General features: G+C 40.4%; 1 long non-coding RNA gene across 2 annotated transcripts in view; it reads right to left on the bottom strand.

Annotated features, from left to right (window-relative positions):
• The window catches only part of LOC309631470, a 65,966-nt gene that overhangs the window by 18,351 nt on the left and 27,849 nt on the right, over nt 1-19,766 (bottom strand). For both annotated transcript variants that reach the window (XR_014246284.1, XR_014246285.1), the window contains exon 2: nt 8,927-9,031. This is a non-coding gene — a long non-coding RNA (uncharacterized lncRNA). The remainder of the gene's footprint in view (nt 1-8,926; nt 9,032-19,766) is intronic.

The raw sequence follows: 19,766 nt of genomic DNA, 5'->3' as shown, positions 1-19,766 counted from the left end.
CTCTAAATGTTTGATAGAATTCACCTGTGAAGCCATCTGGTCCTGGGCTTTTGTTTGTTGGAAGGTTTTTAATCACAGTTTCAATTTCAGTGCTTGTGATTGGTCTGTTCATATTTTCTATTTCTTCCTGGTTCAGTCTCGGCAGTTTGTGCATTTCTAAGAATCTGTCCATTTCTTCCAGGTTGTCCATTTTATTGGCGTAGAGTTGCTTGTAGTAATCTCTCATGATCTTTTGTATTTCTGCAGTGTCAGTGGTTACTTCTCCTTTTTCATTTCTAATTCTATTGATTTGAGTCTTCTCCCTTTTTCTCTTGATGAGTCTGGCTAATGGTTTATCAATTTTGTTTATCTTCTCAAAGAACCAGCTTTTAGTTTTATTGATTTTTGCTATCATTTCCTTCATTTCTTTTTCATTTATTTCTGACCTGATCTTTATGATTTCTTTCCTTCTGCTAGCTTTGGGGTTTTTTTGTTCTTCTTTCTCTAATTGCTTTAGGTGCAAGGTTAGGTTGTTTATTCGAGATGTTTCCTGTTTCTTGAGGTAGGCTTGTATTGCTATAAACTTCCCTCTTAGCACTGCTTTTGCTGCGTCCCATAGGTTTTGGGTCGTCGTATCTCCATTGTCATTTGTTTCTAGGTATTTTTTGATTTCCCCTTTGATTTCTTCAGTGATCACTTCATTATTAAGTAGTGTATTGTGTAGCCTCCATGTGTTTGTATTTTTTACAGATCTTTTCCTGTAATTGATATCTAGTCTCATAGCGTTGTGGTCGGAAAAGATACTTGATACGATTTCAATTTTCTTAAATTTACCAAGGCTTGATTTGTGACCCAAGATATGATCTATCCTGGAGAATGTTCCATGCGCACTTGAGAAAAATGTGTATTCTGTTGTTTTTGGGTGGAATGTCCTATAAATATCAATTAAGTCCATCTTGTTTAATGTATCATTTAAAGCTTGTGTTTCCTTATTTATTTTCATTTTGGATGATCTGTCCATTGGTGAAAGTGGGGTGTTAAAGTCCCCTACTATGATTGTGTTGCTGTCGATTTCCCCTTTTATGGCTGTTAGTATTTGCCTTATGTATTGAGGTGCTCCTATCTTGGGTGCATAAATATTTACAATTGTTATACCTTCCTCTTGGATCGATCCCTTGATCATTATATAGTGTCCTTCTTTGTCTCTTGTAATAGTCTTTATTTTAAAGTCTATTTTGTCTGATATGAGAATTGCTACTCCAGCTTTCTTTTGATTTCCATTTGCATGGAATATCTTTTTCCATCCCCTCACTTTCAGTCTGCATGTGTCTCTAGGTCTGAAGTGGGTCTCTTGTAGAAAGCATATATACAGGTCTTGTTTTTGTATCCATTCAGCCAGTCTGTGTCTTTTGGTGGGAGCATTTAATCCATTTACATTTAAGGTAATTATCAATATGTATGTTCCTATTCCCATTTTCTTAAATATTTTGGGTTTGTTATTGTAGGTGTTTTCCTTCTCTTGTGTTTCTTGCCTAGAGAAGTTCCTTTAGCATTTGTTGTAAAGCTGGTTTGGTGGTGCTGAACTCTCTCAGCTTTTGCTTGTCTGTAAAGGTTTTAATTTCTCCATCACATCTGAATGAGATCCTTGCTGGGTAGGGTAATCTTGGTTGTAGGTTTTTCTCCTTCATCACTTTAAGTATATCCTGCCACTCCCTTCTGGCTTGCAGAGTTTCTGCTGAAAGATCAGATGTTAACCTTATGGGGCTTCCCTTGTGTGTTATTTCTTTTTTTTTCCCTTGCTGCCTTTAATATGTTTTCCTTATATTTAATTTTTGACAGTTTGATGAATATGTGTCTTGGCATGTTTCTCCTTGGGTTTATCCTGTATGAGACTCTCTGTGCTTCCAGGACTTGATTAACTATTTCCTTTCCCATATTAGGGAAGTTTTCAACTATAATCTCTTCAAATATTTTCTCAGTCCCTTTCTTTTTCTCTTCTTCTTCTGGGACCCCTATAATTCGAATGTTGGTGCGTTTAATGTTGTCCCAGAGGTCTCTGAGACTGTCCTCAGTTCTCTTCATTCTTTTTTCTTTATCCTGCTCTGCAGTAGTTATTTCCACCATTTTATCTTCCAGGTCACTTATCCGTTCTTCTGCCTCAGTTATTCTGCTATTGATCCCATCTAGAGTATTTTTAATTTCATTTATTGTGTTTTTCATCATTGCTTGGTTCCTCTTTAGTTCTTCTACGTCCTTGTTAAATGTTTCTTGCATTTTGTCTATTCTATTTCCAAGATTTTGGATAATCCTTACTATCATTATTCTGAATTCTTTTTCAGGTAGACTACCTATTTCCTCTTCATTTGTTAAGTCTAGTGTGTTTTGACCCTGCTCCTTCATCTGCTGTGTGTTTTTCTGTCGTCTCATTTTGCTTATCTTACTGTGTTTGGGGTCTCCTTATCACAGGTTGCAGGTTCGTAGTTCCCGTTGTTTTTGGTATCTGTCCCCAGTGGGTAAGGTTGGTTCAGTGGGTTGTGTAGGCTTCCTGGTGGAGGGAACTAGTGCCTGAGCTCTGGTGGATGAGGCTGGATCTTGTCTTTCTGGTGGGCACGTCCACGTCTGGTGGTGTATTTTGGGGTGTCTGTGGCCTTATTATGATTTTAGGCAGCCTCTCTGCTAATGGATGGGGCTGTGTTCCTGTCTTGCTAGTTGTTTGGCATAGGGTGTTCAGCACTGTAGCTTGCTGGTCATTGAGTGATGCTGGGTCTTGATGTTGAGATGGAGATCTCTGAGAGATTTTTGCCATTTGGTATTACGTGGAGCTGGGAGGTCTCTTGTGGACCAGTGTCCTGAAGTTGGCTCTCCCACCTCCGAGGTACGGCCCTGATGCCTGGCTGAAGCACCAAGAGCCTTTCGTCCACACGGCTCAGAGTAAAAGGGAGAAAAAATAGAAAGAAAGAAAGAAAGAAAGAGGCTATAATATAGTGAAGTAAAATAAAGCTATTATAAAGCAAAGCTATACAGACAAAATCTCCCCCAGAAGCATATACATATACACTCACAGAAAAAAAGGAAAAGGGGAAAAATTAATATATCCTGCTCCCAAAGTCCACCTCCTGAATTTGGGATGATTCGTTGTCTATTCAGGTATTCAACAGATGCAGGCACATCAAGTTGTTTGTGGAGTTTTAATCCGCTGCTTCTGAGGCTGCTGGGAGAGATTTCCCCTCCTCGTCTCTGTTCGCACAGCTCCTGGGGATCAGCTTTGGATTTGGACCCGCCTCTGCATGTAGGTCGCCTGAGGGCGTCTGTTCCCCGCCCAGACAGGACGGGGTTAAAGGAGCAGCTGCTTCGGGGGCTCTGGCTCCCCCAGGCCGTGGGGAGGGAGGGGTACGGAGGAGGCGGGGTGAGCCTGCGGTGTCAGAGGCCGGCGTGACATTGCACCAGCCTGAGGTGCGCAGTGCGTTCTCCCGGGGAAGTTGTCCCTGGATCACGGGACGCTGGCAGTGGCGGGCTGCACGGACTCCCAGGAGGGGCGGTGTGGAGAGTGACCTGTGCTCGCACACAGGCTTTTTGGAGGCGGCAGCAGCAGCCCCAGCGTCTCACGCCCGTCTCTGGGGTCCGCGCTGATAGCCGCGGCTCGTGCCAGTCTCTGGAGTTCGTTTAGGCGGCGCTCTGAATCCCCTCTCCTTGCGCGCCGCGAAACAGAGAGGCAAGAAAAAGTCTCTTGCCTCTTCGGCAGCTGCAGACTTTTTCCTGGACTCCCTCCCAGCCAGCTGTGGTGCGCTAACCCCTTCAGGCTGTGTTCACGCCGCCAACCCCAGTCCTCTCCCTGCGATCCGACTGAAGCCCGAGCCTCCGCTCCCAGCCCCGCCCGCCCCGGCGGGGGAGCAGACAAGCCTCTCGGGCTGGTGAGTGCTGCTCAGCGCTGAGCCTCTGTTCAGGAATCTCTCCGTTTTTCCCTCTGCGCCCCTGTTGCTGTGGGATCCGCGCTGTTAGCCGAGGCTCGCGCCCGTCTCTGAAGTTTGTTTAGGCGGCGCTCTGAATCCCCTCTCCTTGCGCACCAGGAAACAGGGAAGAAAAAGTCTCTTGCCTCTTCGGCAGCTGCAGACTTTTTCCTGGACTCCCTCCCGGCTAGCTGTGGTGCACTAACCCCTTCAGGCTGTGTTCACGCCGCCAACCCCAGTCCTCTCCCTGCGATCCGACCGAAGCCCAAGCCTCAGCTCCCAGCCCCGCCCGCCCCGGCGGCTGAGCAGACAAGCCTCTCGGGCTGGTGAGTGCTGGTCAGCGCCGAGCCTCCGTGCGGGAAGTGTGGGAATCTCTCCGCTTTGCCCTCCACACCCCTGTGGCTGCGCTCTCCTCCGTGGCTCCGAAGCTTCCCCCCTGTCACCCGCAGTCTCTACCCGTGAAGGGGCTTCCTAGTGCGTGGAAATCTTTCCTCCTTCACAGCTCCCTCCCACTGGTGCAGGTGCCGTCCCTATTCTTTTGTCTCTGTTATTTCTTTTTTGTTTTGCCCTATCCAAGTACGGGGGGAGTTTCTTGCCTTTTGGGAGGTCTGACGTTTTCTGCCATCATTCAGTGGGTGTTCTGTAGGAGCAGTTCCACGTGTAGATGTATTTCTACTGTATCTGTGGGAAGGAAGGTGATCTCTGCGTCTTACTCTTCCGCCATCTTCTCTCCTCTCGCACATTTATATTTATTATATAATCCCCAAACACTTGGTTTTTTTTTAAGATTGTTTTCCCGTATAGGCCAGTACAGACCATTGAGTAGAGTTCCCTGTGCTATAAAGCAGGTCCTTATCAATACTTATCTATTTTATATATAGTAGTGTGTATATGTCAGTCCCAATCTCCCAATTTATCCCTTCCCCACTTATCCCCTGGTAACCATAAGTTTGTTTTCTATATCCATGACTCTATTTCTGTTGTGTAAATAAGTTCATTTGTACCTTTTTCTTTTGTTTTAGATTCCTCATATAAGCAATATCATATGATATCTGTCTTTCTGTGTCTGACTTGCTTCACTCAGTATAACAATCTCTAGGTCCACCCATGTTGCAACAAAACGCTTAATTGTTAAGGATAACTCTCAATTTTCTCCAGTATCATCAGCAATTCTTTCTGGCAGACATGTGATAACACTTTTTAAACAGGGTTATTGAGACCAAGGCTCCTGACCTGCAAACAAACAAAACATCATTCATATAGTGAAAACTTTGCACATCAAAGGATGAAAACACTTGGTCTAAATCCCTTTGCACCCACTGCTGACAGAGGGCAGAGGAGTTTGACTCACTAATCTTCCTTACGTGCACTTCTTCCTAATGGGGTATTCCATCTAAAACTTACAGGAAGCGGGAATGCATCATGGAACACACCAGTCTCTACTACAGATTCTGAAGCATCAAAAAAACAAAACAAACAAACAAACAAAATACATGATGAATCCATCCAAAGTGTTCTGTCCACATTGTTGCAGTAGTTTCCCTCACAGTGTGAACCCTTTTCAAACCCTATCACTTGAACCTATTTTAATTTTTTTCAACAAAAATAATGTTAATCTGCAGTCACATGCTCCAGTAATATTACACTATCCCTTGTGCAAGTATGTAGGGATTTGAGGAGCTATGGGAGGCTATCATGAGACGTTGCCTAGAGTAATCAGGACATTTCATTTAATGTTGGCTCTTCTCCCTAAGATGTCTGCTGTCTTCTTCTTTATGTAGCTACTAGCATTGAGAAAGTGACCAAGATAAGGCCCTTCTCTTTTACTGCCCATGAATGCAGCTGTGATTAACCCCACAGACCTTGGTGCTTCCAGAATCCCCTGAACCTACTGACCCTCCATGCATGGCATCACATAGATAAGGATGGTGACGTGTATACTTGTATAAAGCATGCTATAAAATTTTCGACTCTTCCCTTCCTCATAATTCCAAAGAATAGATTTCTTTGGATTTCTGCTTAATGATGCTGGTGTTGGTACATAAGTTGAGGGAGGTATCAGGGCACACCAAAAGAGAGGGTAACTGCACAGAAAATACAAGCAGGTACATTTCTGTGTAGTTTCAAGCAGCTTATTTGCTATATCAACCATGGTGTCATGTTGACCCTTCCTCTTTCTACTAGTAGTACAACAAACAAGCATAAAGGATATTTAGGCTGCTTGTTTTATCCCCACCTCTCACAATTGATGTGCATTCACATATAGGACAATGAAGGGCCCTTTCTACCATCTTCACCAATACTTGAGAACTGGAGAATGTCCAGATTTTTCCAGGGATTATTTTCATATTCCCCAATCAGGCCTATGAAGGAATCTTACCTACTGTGTTTAATGAAGTCATATCTCTGACGGCATCCCATCATCAACAAAACTGGAAAGAAATTTGAAGGGTCTTCGATTTTGCCATATTTGAAATTCCAATATTTTAGCCTGACACGTTTTTGGATTTTAGAAAAAAATATTTTAAATGAGACAAAAAGTCATTTTTATGACACAAAAAGACAGCAATAGTTTTATATTTTTATCTGTTCCACTTGCACACTAAAGTCTCATGGGGTTATGTAAAGCAGTCCTGTTGGGTGCTGTGCATGGTGCAAGTATGGATTAAAGCTTAGGAATCTTAAGCTTCAGTCATCTGAAACTCTTAAATTAGGATGCAAGCAATCCTGTCCAACATTTGAAAAGAGCAAGACACTTTCTTTATTTTATTTGTTAGGTAATTAATCTGTCTTTTCCCCAAGGAGAGAAACAACTGGCATCTTCCATCAATGTGTTGCACAAAAATCTTTGAACAGAGAGTGCAAGCAGAGGCTGATACAGGATGTGAGAAAAAAAATGAGAGACCCTTGTGGCATTTTCTCCTAACTTATTGCAATCTCCCATTTAAAATGTGGGAATAATCAATCTTCTGAGGAAAAAGTCCCACGGAAGGTTTTTGCTTCTGTGGAATAATGGGATTGCTAAAGATTCCAGGAGGCAAGACGAATTAGTGAGAATGACCATGAGAAGTCAGAAAAAAGTCAGATCCATGGATGAAGTGATGTTTACCACTGTGAATCAATGAGAAGTAGGAGCAAATGAAAAGAAAGCTGATACAACATTTTCTGAATAAATGTAACCTTTCAGCTGTCATAGAAAAATTAATACTCACTATGATACAACATATTTAGTTTAGAAAGTTAACTTAAATTTAAAGCTTAATAATTACATTTATTGAAGAAACGAAAACATATTTGTGGTTTAGAATAAATAATGTGTTCTGCTACAGATAAGAAGACTACATAAATAAATAGAAATAAGACTAAATAAAGAGGAAAATAACAAATTAGATGTTATTAACATTAAAAACTGACACTCATCTAAAGAAAGAGAAGGAGAGACAGAAAGAGAGAAGAACTCATATCAAGCATGTATTAAAAACTCCTAAATAAGAAGTCTTCAGATGTTAAAAAAAAGGAAGTCTTCACTAAGAAGATAATGGAATAGCAAAATGGGGGAAATATACCAAAAGATATTTCAAAAAAGAGAGTACAGAATGTTAAGTAAACATATCAAAAGATGCTTGGCTTCTTAGTAGTCAATTAAATGCAAAAGCGTGATAGCTGGAATTATCACTCACCAACCAGAAAGTTCAAATGAATATGACAGGTATTATCAAGTTTGACAAGAATGTGTATAATCCTTGAATCTCATTCACTGCTGCTGAAGATGAAAAATCATACAAATGTTTTGAAAATATTTAGAAATATCTAAAAAGATAAACACAAGAAAGCTATGACTCGAAAATTTTTACTACTACATGTATACTGAACAATAATGTATACACACACCACCAAAGCTCAAGTTCTAGAATTTATATACCAGTGCTGTTCTCAATAGACACAAACTGAAAATCACTCATAATGTAATACACATTGGAATAAATTAATTAATAGTTAAATATTTACACTATGGAATCCTATGCAACAGTGGCAATGCATGATCACAACAACAGGCAACCATATAGGCATATTCACAAACAACATAAAATAAAAAAGCCCAACCCAAAAGTGATTTTACTGTGCCATAACATTTATATAAAATACAAAATACAGGTAAAGTTATCTTTTTGTTAGATACCAGAACAATATTAAACCTTAAGGGGAGTCACCAGAATGGGACCAGGGGGCCTCTGAGTATCTGGCAATTTTCTGTGTCTTTATCTAGAAGCTATGTTTAGATTGTATTCAGATGCTGAATTTTCTGAAATTTGTCATTTCCTTACAAACCATGCATGTTTTTCATTGTTTTTTATACATAACAAAAACTAAAAAAGATAGACTAGGGAAGGTAATTGTATTAGCACTTTAATATCCATGCTTTTCAAGGTGGAAGTGAAAAGTATTAAATACTTGACATTGTGATTACTTCTTAAAAGTAAGGTGAAAATTTGAGGTTAATAAATAAGACATACTTCTTCATATATAATCCTCAAAGAGGAGGGGTAGAAAGGAGTATTATTTTTTTTCTTTAATACAGAATCGTTAAGATAGAAAATAATGAAAACAGACTAGGCTTAAAAAAGAGCACACTGGACTTCCCTGGTGGCACAGTGGGTAAGAATTTGTCTGCCAATGCAGGGAACAGGGGTTCCATCCCTGGTCTGGGAAGATCCCATCTGCCGCAGAGCAACTAAGCCCGTGTACCACAACTACTGAACCTGTGCTCTAGAGCCTGCAAGCAACAACTATTGAGCCTGCATGACACAACTACTGAAGCCCATGCACCTAGAGCCCATACTCCACAACAAGGGAAACCACCGCAAGGAGAAGCCCGTGCACCACAACGATGAGTAACCCCTGCTTGACACAACTAGAGAAACCCTGTGCAGCAACGAAGACCCAATGCAACCAAAAATTAAAAAAATTAAATCTTTTGACTTCTGAGATGACTCACTCACATGGCTGTAGGTAAGAGGCCTCAGTTCCTTGCCACATGGATCTCTCCTTAGGGCTGCTTGAGTGTCCTCATGACATGGCAGCTGGCTTACCCCAGGATGAGTGATCTAGCAGAAACCAAAACAGAAGCTGCAATGTCTTTTATAACTTTGGAAGCTGCACTTTGTCATTTCTGCAATTTCTTATTAGTTAAACAGTCAACCCTTTCCAAGTGCGAGGAGCCACACTGGTACATGAAGACTGGGAGATAATTAGGGGATAATTAGGGCCATCGTGGGGGCTGGCTACCAAAGTGGCTGACTAGCCAAAGTCTGAATTTTGGTTTCTTCACTGATGGAGAGAAAATGGTCAGTGAACCTCATTGGTGGTCTTTGAGATGTACCAAAGCTACCTCTTGCTCTCACCCCCAGCCGTGTGGCTGACAGGGTCTTGGTGCTCCAACCGGGTGTCAAGCCTGTGCCTCTGAGGTGGGAGAGCCGAGTTCAGGACATTGGTCTACCAGAGACCTCCAGCACCTTGTAATATCAAATGGCGAAAGCTCTCCCAGAGATATCCGTCTCAATGCTAAGACCCAGCTCCACTCAGAGACCAGCAAGATCCAGTGTTAGACATCCCATGCCAAGCAACTAGCAAGACAGGAATGCAGGCCCACCCATTAGCAGAGAGGCTGCCGAAAATCACAATAAGTTCACAGACACCCCAAAACACACCATCGGATGCGGATCTGTCCACCAGAAAGACAAGATCCAGACACACCCACCAGAACACAGGCACCAGTCCCCTCCATCAGAAAGCCTACACAACCCACTGAACCAACCTTAGCCACTGTGGGCAGACACCAAAAACAACGGGAACTACGAATCTGCAGCCTCTGAAAAGGAGACCCCAAACACAGTCCCCAAAGCCAAATGAGAAGACACAGAAACACACAGCAGATGAAGGAGCAAGGTAAAAACACACCAGACCAAACAAATGTAGAGGAAATAGGCAGTGTGCCTGAAAAAGAATTCAGAGTAATGATAGTAAAGATGATCCCAGATCTTGGAACTGGAATGGAGAATAGACAAGCAACGTATAACAAGGACCTAGAAGAACTAAAGAGCAAACAAACAATGATGAACAACACAATAAATGGAATTAAAAATTCTCTAGAAGGAAACAATAGCAGAATAACTGAGGCAGAAGAATGGATAAATGACCTGGAAGATAAAATAGTGGAAATAACTACTGAAAAGCAGAATAAAGAACAAAGAATGAAAAGAATTGAGGACAATTTGAGACACCTCTGGGACAACATTAAATGCACCAACATTCGAATATAGGGGTCCCAGAAGTAGAAGAGAAAAAGAAAGACACTGAGAAAATATTTGAAGAGATTATAGTTGAAAACTTCCCTACTATGGGAAAGGAAATCGTTAATCAAGTTCAGGAAGCGCAGAGAGTCCCATACAAGATAAACCCAAGGAGAAACATGCCAAAACATATATTAATCAAACTATCAAAAATTAAATACAAAGAAAAAATATTAAAAGCAGCAAGGAAAAAGCAACAAATAACATACAAGGGAATCCCCATATGGTTAACAGCTGAACTTTCAGCAGAAACTCTGCAAGCCAGAAGGGACTGGCAGGATATATTTAAAGTAATGAAACGGGAAAAGCTACAACCAAGATTACTCGACCCACCAAGGATCTCGTTCAGATTCAACAGAGAAATTAAAACCTTTACAGACAAGCAAAAGCTAAGAGAATTCAGCACCACCAAACCCGCTTTACAACAAATGCTAAAGGAACTTCTCTAGGCAGGAAACACAAGAGAAGGAAAAGACTTACAATAACAAACCCAAAACAATTAAGAAAATGGTAATAAGAACATACATATCAATAATTACCTTAAATGTAAATGGATTAAATGCTCCAACCAAAACACATAGACTGGCTGAATGGATCCGAAAACACGACCGGTATGTATGTGGTCTACAAGAGACCCACTTCAGACATAGGGACACATACAGATGGAAGGTGATGGGATGGAATAAGATATTCCATGCAAATGGAAATCCAAAGAAAGCTAGAGTAGCAATTCTCATATCAGACAAAAAAGACTTTAAAATAAAGACTATTACAGGAGACAAAGAAGGACACTACATAATGATCAAGGGATCAATCCAAGAAGAAGGTATAACAATTGTACATATTTATGCACCCAACATAGGAGCACCTCAATACATAAGGCAAATGCTAACAGCCATAAAAGGGGAAATCGACAGTAACACAATCATAGTAGGGGACTTTAGCACCCCACTTTCACCAATGAACAGATCATCCACAATGAAAATAAATAAGGAAACACAAACTTTAAATGATACATTAAACAAGATGGACTTAATTGATATTTATAGGACATTCCATCCAAAAACAACAGAATACACTTTTTCTCAAGTGCTCCTGGAACATTCTCCAGGATAGATCATATCTTGGGTCACAAATCAAGCCTTGGTAAATATAAAAAAAATGAAATCGTATCAAGTATCTTTTCCGACCACAATGCTATCAGACTAGATATCAATTACAGGAAAGAAATCTGTAAAAAAATAGAAACACATGGACACTAAACAATACACTACTTAATAACCAAGACATCACTGAAGAAATCAAAGAGGAAATTTAAAAATACCTAGAAACAAATGACAATGAAAACATGAAGACCCAAAACCTATGGGATGCAGCAAAAGCAGTTCTAAGAGGGAAGTTTATAGCAATACAATCCTACCTCAAGAAACAAGAAACATCTCAAATAAACAAGTTAACCTTACACCTAAAGCAATTAGAGAAAGAAAGAAAAAAAAAACCCCCAAAGTCAGCAGAGGAAAGACATCATAAAGATCAGACCAGAAATAAATGAAAAAGAAATGAAGGAAACAACAGCAAAGATCAAAAAAACTAAAAGCTGGTTCTTTGAGAAGATAAACAAAATTGATAAACCATTAGCCAGACTCATCAAGAAAAAAAGGGAGACTACTCAAATCAATAGAATTACAAATGAAAAAGGCGAAGTAACAACTGCCACTGCAGAAACACAAAGGATCATGAGAGATTACTGCAAGCAACTATATGCCAATAAAATGGACAACATGGAAGAAATGGACAAATTCTTAGAAAAGCACAACCTTCCAAGACTGAACCAGGAAGAAATAGAAACTATAAACAAACCAATCCCAAGCACTGAACTTGAGACTGTGATTAAAAATCTTCCAACAAACAAAAGCCCAGGACCAGATGGCTTCACAGGCAAATTCTATCAGACATTTAGAGAAGAGTAAACACTTATCCTTCTCAAACTCTTCCAAAATATAGCAGAGGGAGGAACTCTCCCAAACTTATTCTATGAGACCACCATCTCCCTGACACCAAAACCAGACAAAGATGTCACAAAGAAAGAAAACTACAGGCCAATATCACTGATGAACATAGCTGCAAAAATCCACTGCACAATACTAGCAAACAGAATCCAACAGCACCTTAAAAGGATCATACACCATGATCAAGTGGGGTTTATCCCAGGGATGCAAGGATTCTTCAATACATGCAAATCAATGTGATACACCATATTAACAAACTGAAGGATAAAAACCATATGGTCATCTCAATAGATGCGGAAAATGCTTTCGACAATATTAAACACCCATTTATCATAAAAACCCTCCACAGGGCTTCCCTGGTGGCACAGTGGTTGGGAATCTGCCTGCCAATGCAGGGGACACGGGTTCGAGCCCTGGTCTGGGAAGATCCCACATGCCGCGGAGCAACTAAGCCCGTGAGCCACAACTACTGAGCCTGCGCGTCTGGAGCCTGTGCTCCGCAACAAGAGAGGCCGCGATAGTGAGAGGCCCGCGCACCGCGATGAGGAGTGGCCCCCGCTCGCCGCAACTGGCGAAAGCCCTCGCACAGAAACAAAGACCCAACATAGCCAAAAATAAATAAATAAATAATTTAATTAATTAAAAAAAAACCCATCACAAAGTAGGCATAGAGGGAACTTTCCTCAACCTAATAAAGGCCATATATGACAAACCCACAGCCAGCATCGTTCTCAATGGTGAAAAAGTGAAACCATTTCCACCAAGATCAGGAACAAGACAAGGTTGCGCACTCCCAGCACTATTATTCCACACACGTTTGGAATTTTTAGCTACAGCAATCAGAGAAGAAATAGAAATAAAAGGAACCCAAATCGGAAAAGAAGAAGTTAAGCTCTCACTGTTTGCAGATGACATGACACTATACACAGAGAATCCTAAAGATGCTACCAGAAACCTACTAGAGTTAATCAATGAACCCGGTAAGGTTTCAGGATACAAAATTAATGTACAGATGTCTCTTTCATTCCTATACACTAAAGATGAAAAATCTGAAAGAGAAATTAAGGAAACACTCCCATTTACCACTGCAACAAAAAGAATAAAATACCTAGGAATAAACCTACCTAAGGAGACAAAAGACGTTTACTCAACAAACTATAAGACACTGATGAAAGAAATCAAAGATGACACAAACAGATACAGAGATATACCATGTTCTTGGATTGGAAGAATCAACATTGTGAAAATGACTCCACTACCCAAAGCAATCTACAGATTCAATGCAATCCCTATAAAACTACCAATGGAATTTTTCAGAGAACTAGAACAAAAAAATTTCACAATTTGTATGGAAACACAAAAGACCCCGAACAGCCAAAGCAATCTTGAGAAGAAAAACAGAGCTGGAGGAATCAGGCTCCCTGACTTCAGACAATACTACAAAGCTACAGTAGTCAAGACAGTATGGTACTGGCACAAAAACAGAAATATAGATCAATGGAACAGGAGAGAAAGCCCAGACATAAACCCATAAACATACGGTCACCTTATTTTTGATAAAGGAGGCAAGAATATACAATGGAGAAATCACAGCCTCTTCAATAAGTGGTGCTGGGAAAACTGGACAGCTACAGGTAAAAGAATGAAATTAGAAGACTCCCTAACACCATACACAAAAATAAACTCAAAATGGATTAAAGACCTAAATGTAAGGCCAGACACTATAAAACTCTTAGAGGAAAACATAGGCAGAACACTCTATGACATCAATCACAGCAAGATCCTTTTTGACTCACCTCCTAGAGAAATGGAAATTAAAAAGAAACATAAACAAATGAGACCTAAGGAGACTTAAAATCTTTTGCACAGCAAAGGAAAACGTAAACAAGACGAAAAGGCAGCCCTCAGAATGGGAGAAAATATTTGCCAACGAAGCAACAGACAAAGGATTAATCTCCAAACTTTACAAGCAGCCCATGCAGCTCAATATCAAAGAAACAAACAATCCAATCCATAAATGGGCAGAAGACCTAAATAGACATTTCTCCAAAGAAGATATACAGATTGCCAACAAACACATGAAAGAATGCTCAACATCACTGATCATTAGAGAAATGCAAATCGAAATTACAGTGAGGTATCACCACACACAGGTAAGAATGGCCATCATCAAAAAAATCTACAAACAATAAATGCTGCAGAGGTGTGGAAAAAAGGGAACCCTCTTGCACCATTGGTGGGAGTGTAAAGTGATACAGCCACTATGAAGAACAGTATGGAGGTTCCTTAAAAAACTAAAAATAGAACTACCATATGACACAGCAATCCCACTACTGGGCATATACCTGGAGAAAAGCATAATTCAAAAAGAGTCATGTTCCACAATGTTCATTGCAGCTCTATTTGCAATAGCCAGGACATGGAGGCAACCCAAGTGTCCATCAACTGATGAATGGGTAAAAAAGATGTTGCACATCTTCAATATAAAATGGAATATTACTCAGCCATAAAAAGAAATGAATTTGAGTTATTTGTAGTGAGATGGATGGACCTAGAGTCTGTCATACAGAGTGAAGTAAGTCAGAAAGAGAAAAACAAATACTGTATGCTAACACATATATGTGGAATCTAAAAAAAGAAGAAAAAAATGGTTGGGAAGAACCTAGGGACAGGACAGGAATAAAGACGCAGACATAGAGAATGGACATGAGGACATGGGGAGGGGGAAGGGTAAGCTGGGATGAAGTGAGAGAGTGGCATGGACTTATAAATACTACCAAATGTAAAATAGCTAGCTAGTAGGAAACAGCTGCATAGCACAGGGGGATCAGCTCAGTGCTTTATGACCACTTACAGGGGTGGGATAGGGAGGGTGGGAGGGAGACGCAACAGGGAGGAGATATGGGGAAATATGGATATGTATAGCTGATTCACTTTGTTATAAAGCAGAAACTAACACACTGTTGTAAAGCAATTATAGTCCAAAAAAGATGTTAAAATTAAATAAATAAATAAGTAAATAATTTATGCCCCCCCCAATTAAATCTTTTTTAAAAATAAATAAATAAAAAAGAGCACTCAATGACATGGAACTCTAAGCCTAAGTATTTTCAGTATTATAGTAAATGTAAATGGATTAATATCTCCTATTAAAGTGTAATTTTTTATATTATGTGCAACTAAATTTTTTTCACAATATACAGGTAAAATAAAAGAATTACATTAGCAAGGAGAAAACATTCCATGTATTTAAAAACAATAAAACAATAAGCATATAATATGCATCTTAGATATAAGTAGTCTTTAAGTTCCGAACAATTTGTCATTATTGTAATTAGTATTATTATACCAATTTCTTAAAAACATTTCAATACTTTTTGTGTTTGAAAAAATATTTTAATATTTTTTCCTTCGCTCTTTTGTGGTCTAATACATGGTAAGTATTTAGTTGCTAACATAACCTAAAAATATATGTTGTTTTTTTACAGCCGAACAAAACTGAATCAAGAAGAAATAGATAACTTGAACATACTGATCACTAAAAGCAAAATAGAGGGCTTCCCTGGTGGCCCAGTGGTTGAGAATCTGCCTGCCGATGCAGGGGACACGGGTTCGAGCCCTGGTCTGGGAAGATCCTACATGCCGCGGAGCAACTGGGCCCGTGAGCCACAGCTACTGAGCCTGCGCGTCTGGAGCCCGTGCTCCGCAACAAGAGAGGTCGCGATAGTGAGAGGCCCATGCACCGTGATGAAAAGTGGCCCCCGCTCACTGCAACTAAAGAAAGCCCTAGCACAGAAACGAAGTCACAACACAGGCAAAAATAAATAAATAAATAAATAAATAAAATTAAAAAAAAATACAATCTGTAATTTTAAAATACTCCCTACCAACAGAAGTCCAAGATCAGATGGTTTCACAGGTAAATTCTACCAAATATACAAAGCAGAACTTACACTGATTCTTCTCAAACTCTTCGAAAAGATTGAAGAGTAAGGAATACTTCCAAAGACATTCTATGAAGCCACTATCACGCTGATATCAAAAACAGATGGAGGGGACGTCCCTGGTGACACAGTGGTTAAGAATCAGTCTGCCAATGCAGGGGACATAGGTTCGAGACCTGGTCTGGAAAGATCCCACATGCCACAGAGCAACTAAGCCTGTGTGCCACAACTACTGAGCCTGCACTCTACAGCCCATGAACCACAACTACTGAGCCTGATAGCCACAACTGCTGAAGCCCATTCACCTAGAGCCCATGCTCTGCAACAAAAGAAGCCACCACAATGAACAGCCCGCACACCACAACGAAGAGTAGCCCCCGCTCGCCGCAACTAGAGAGAGCCCGAGCACAGCAACGAATGCCCAATGCATCCAAAAATAAAGAAAGAAATTAACTTTAAAAAAAACAAAATAAAACAGATGGGGACTATTCTGGTGGTCCAGCAGTTAAGATTTCACCTTCCAGTGCAGGGGGTGCGGGTTGGATCCCTGGTTGGGGAGCTAAGATCCCACATGCCTCACAAACAAGAAACCAAAACATAAAACAGAAGCAATATTGTAACAAATTCAATAAAGACTTAAAAAAAAAAACACAGAGAAAGACACTACCAAAAAAGAAAATTGCAGGCCAATATCTTCAATATATATAGATGCAAAAATTCTCAACTGAAGATTAGAAAACCAAATCTGACAACATGTAAGAGGATCATACACCATGACCAAATTTGATTCACCCCAGTGTCACAAAGTTGTTTCAACATATGCAAATCAATCAACATGATACACCCCATCAACAAAGGAAAAACACAAAACAAATGATCATCTCAATAGATGCCGAAAAAGCATTTTAAAAACTTCAACATCCATTCATGATAAAAACGCTTACCAAAGTAGGTATAGAGGAAACATATCTCAACATAATAAAAGCTATTTATGACAAACCCACAGCCAATATAATACTCAATGTTCATAAGCTGAAAGCCTTCCTGCTAAAATCTGGAACAAGACAAGGATGCCCACTCTCACCTCTTCTCTTCAACATAGTATTGGAAGTCCTAGCCACAACAATCAGACAAGAAAAAGAAATAAAATCAAACCAAATTGGAAGGGAAGAGGTAAAGTTGTCATTATATGCAGATGACATGATAATATATATAAAGGAAACCCTAAAACTTCCACACAAAAACTACTAGAACTGATAAACAAATTCAGCAAAGTAGCAGGATACAAGATTAACATACATAAATTGGTTGCATTTCTTGGTTTTTCTTTTTTTCTTTTTCTTTTAAATTTATTTTGGATGCATTGGGTCTTCATTGATGTGCACGGGCTTTCTCTAGTTGTGGCCAGTGGGGGCTAGTCTTCATTGTGGTGCACAGGGTTGTCATTGCAGTGGCTGCTCTTGTTGCGGAGCACGGGCTCTAGGCACGCGGGCTTAAGTAGTTGTGGCACACGGGCTCAGTAGTTGTGGCTCACGGGCTCTAGAGTGCAGGCTAAGTAGTTGTGGAGCACAGGTTTCGTTGCTCCACGGCATGTGAGATCTTTCTGCACCAGGGCTCAAACCCGTGTCCCCTGTATTGGCAGGCGGATTCTCAACCACGGAGCTCCCAGGGAAGTCCCTGGTTGCACTGCTTTACACTAACAATGAAATATCAGAAAGAGAATGTAAACGAGCAATCCTTTTTAAAATGGCGTCAAAAAAATAAAATACTTAGGAATAAACCTCAACAAGGAGGTGAAAGACTTATATGCTGAAAACTACAAAACATTAGTAAAGGAAACTGAAGATGATTCAAAGAAATGGAAAGACATCCCACGCTCTTGGATGGGAAGAATTAATAGTGTTAAAATGGCCATACTACCCAAAGCAATCTACAGATTTAATGTGAACCCTATCAAATTACCCATGACATTTTCCCCAGAGCTAGAACAAATAATCCTAAAATGTATCTGGAACCATAAAAAGTCAGAACTGTCAACACAATCCCCAGGAAAAAGAACAGAGCAGGAGGCATAACCCTCCTAAACTTCAGACAATACTACAAAGTTACAGTAATCAAAGCCGTAGGGTATTGGCACAGAAAGAGATACACGGATCAATGGAATGGAATAGAGAGGCTAGAAATAAACCCACACACCTACGGTCAATTAACCTTCGACAGAGGAGGCAAAAATATACAATGGGGAAAAGATAGTCTCTTCAGCAAGTGGTGTTTTGAAAGTTGGAGAGCCGTATGCAAATCAGTGAAGTCAGAACATACCCTCACATCATACACAAAAATAAACTGCAAACGGCTTATATGCTTAAATATAAGATATGGCACCTTAAAACTCCTAGAAGGGAACATAAGCAAAACATTCTCTGACATAAAGCATACCAAAGTTTTCCTAGCTAGTTCTCCCAAGGCACTACAAATACAGTAAGTCACCTACATACGAACCTTCAAGTTGCAAACTTTCAAAGATGCAAATGTCCATCCGCATGTCCAATCATGTAAGTTAGTTCACGGGTCTGGCATACATTGTCACGTGCATGCGTCCTCTATAAGTGGTTGTGCTTTTGTGTACTTTACAGTACTGTATAGAGTACAGTAGTACAGTACCTTTATTTCAAGCCCAAGATGTCTGGAAGCAAGCGTAAAAGCAGTGGTGGTGTACCTGGTACTGTTAAGAAGTGCCAAGTGATAATGACGGAAACAAAAGTGAAAATAATTGAGAGAGTGGAATGAGGCAAAAAGATGTTAGACATCGCTCATTCTTATAACATGAATCATTCAATCATTGGCACGAATCTAAAGAACAAGGACAAGATCATGGAACATGTGAAGTGTGCTGTGCCGACGATGTTGACAAAATATCCAAGAAGCATGGAAAAGTGATGGAGGAGATGGAGAAACTTCTCAGTGTGCAGATGCAGGATCAACATCAGTGCTGAGTCCTGCTCAGCTTCATGCTGATTCAAGAGAAAGCTAAAAGCCTTTATGAAGACTTGAAGAAGAAACACGGCAAAGAATCAGAGGGCACATCTTTTAATGCCAGCCATGGCTGGTTTCATCCGTTCAAGGCTAGAGCCAACTTTCACAATGTAAAAGTAAGTGGAGAGGCAGCAAGTGCAGAAAGGGTAGCTGTCCAGGAACTTCCAGAAACACTTTGAGAAATTATTGATGATGGTGTGTATTTACCCAACCAGGATTTTAATGTGGATGAGACACAACTCTACGGAAAGAGGATGCCGGACCGAAGTTACATCAGTAAGGAGGAAAAGTTGATGCCGGGCTGTAAAGCAGCAAAGGATAGGCTATCTGTTGTTTGGTGGCAATGCTTCTGGTGGTATGAAGCTGAAGCCTCTCTTAGTTTATCATTCAGAGAACCTAAGAACCCTTAAAAACATAGCCAAGGGCTCTCTTCCTGTTGTGTGGAAGTGTAACCCCAAATCCTGGATTACACAGGCCACGTTCCAGGACTGGTTTTGCCACCAC

The sequence above is a fragment of the Balaenoptera borealis genome (assembly GCF_965194805.1).
Source record: "Balaenoptera borealis genome assembly, chromosome: 6".
NCBI classification, from domain to species: domain Eukaryota; kingdom Metazoa; phylum Chordata; class Mammalia; order Artiodactyla; family Balaenopteridae; genus Balaenoptera; species Balaenoptera borealis.
The sequence above is the reverse complement of the archived record's forward strand: the minus strand, read 5'-3'. Positions and strand labels throughout refer to the sequence as shown.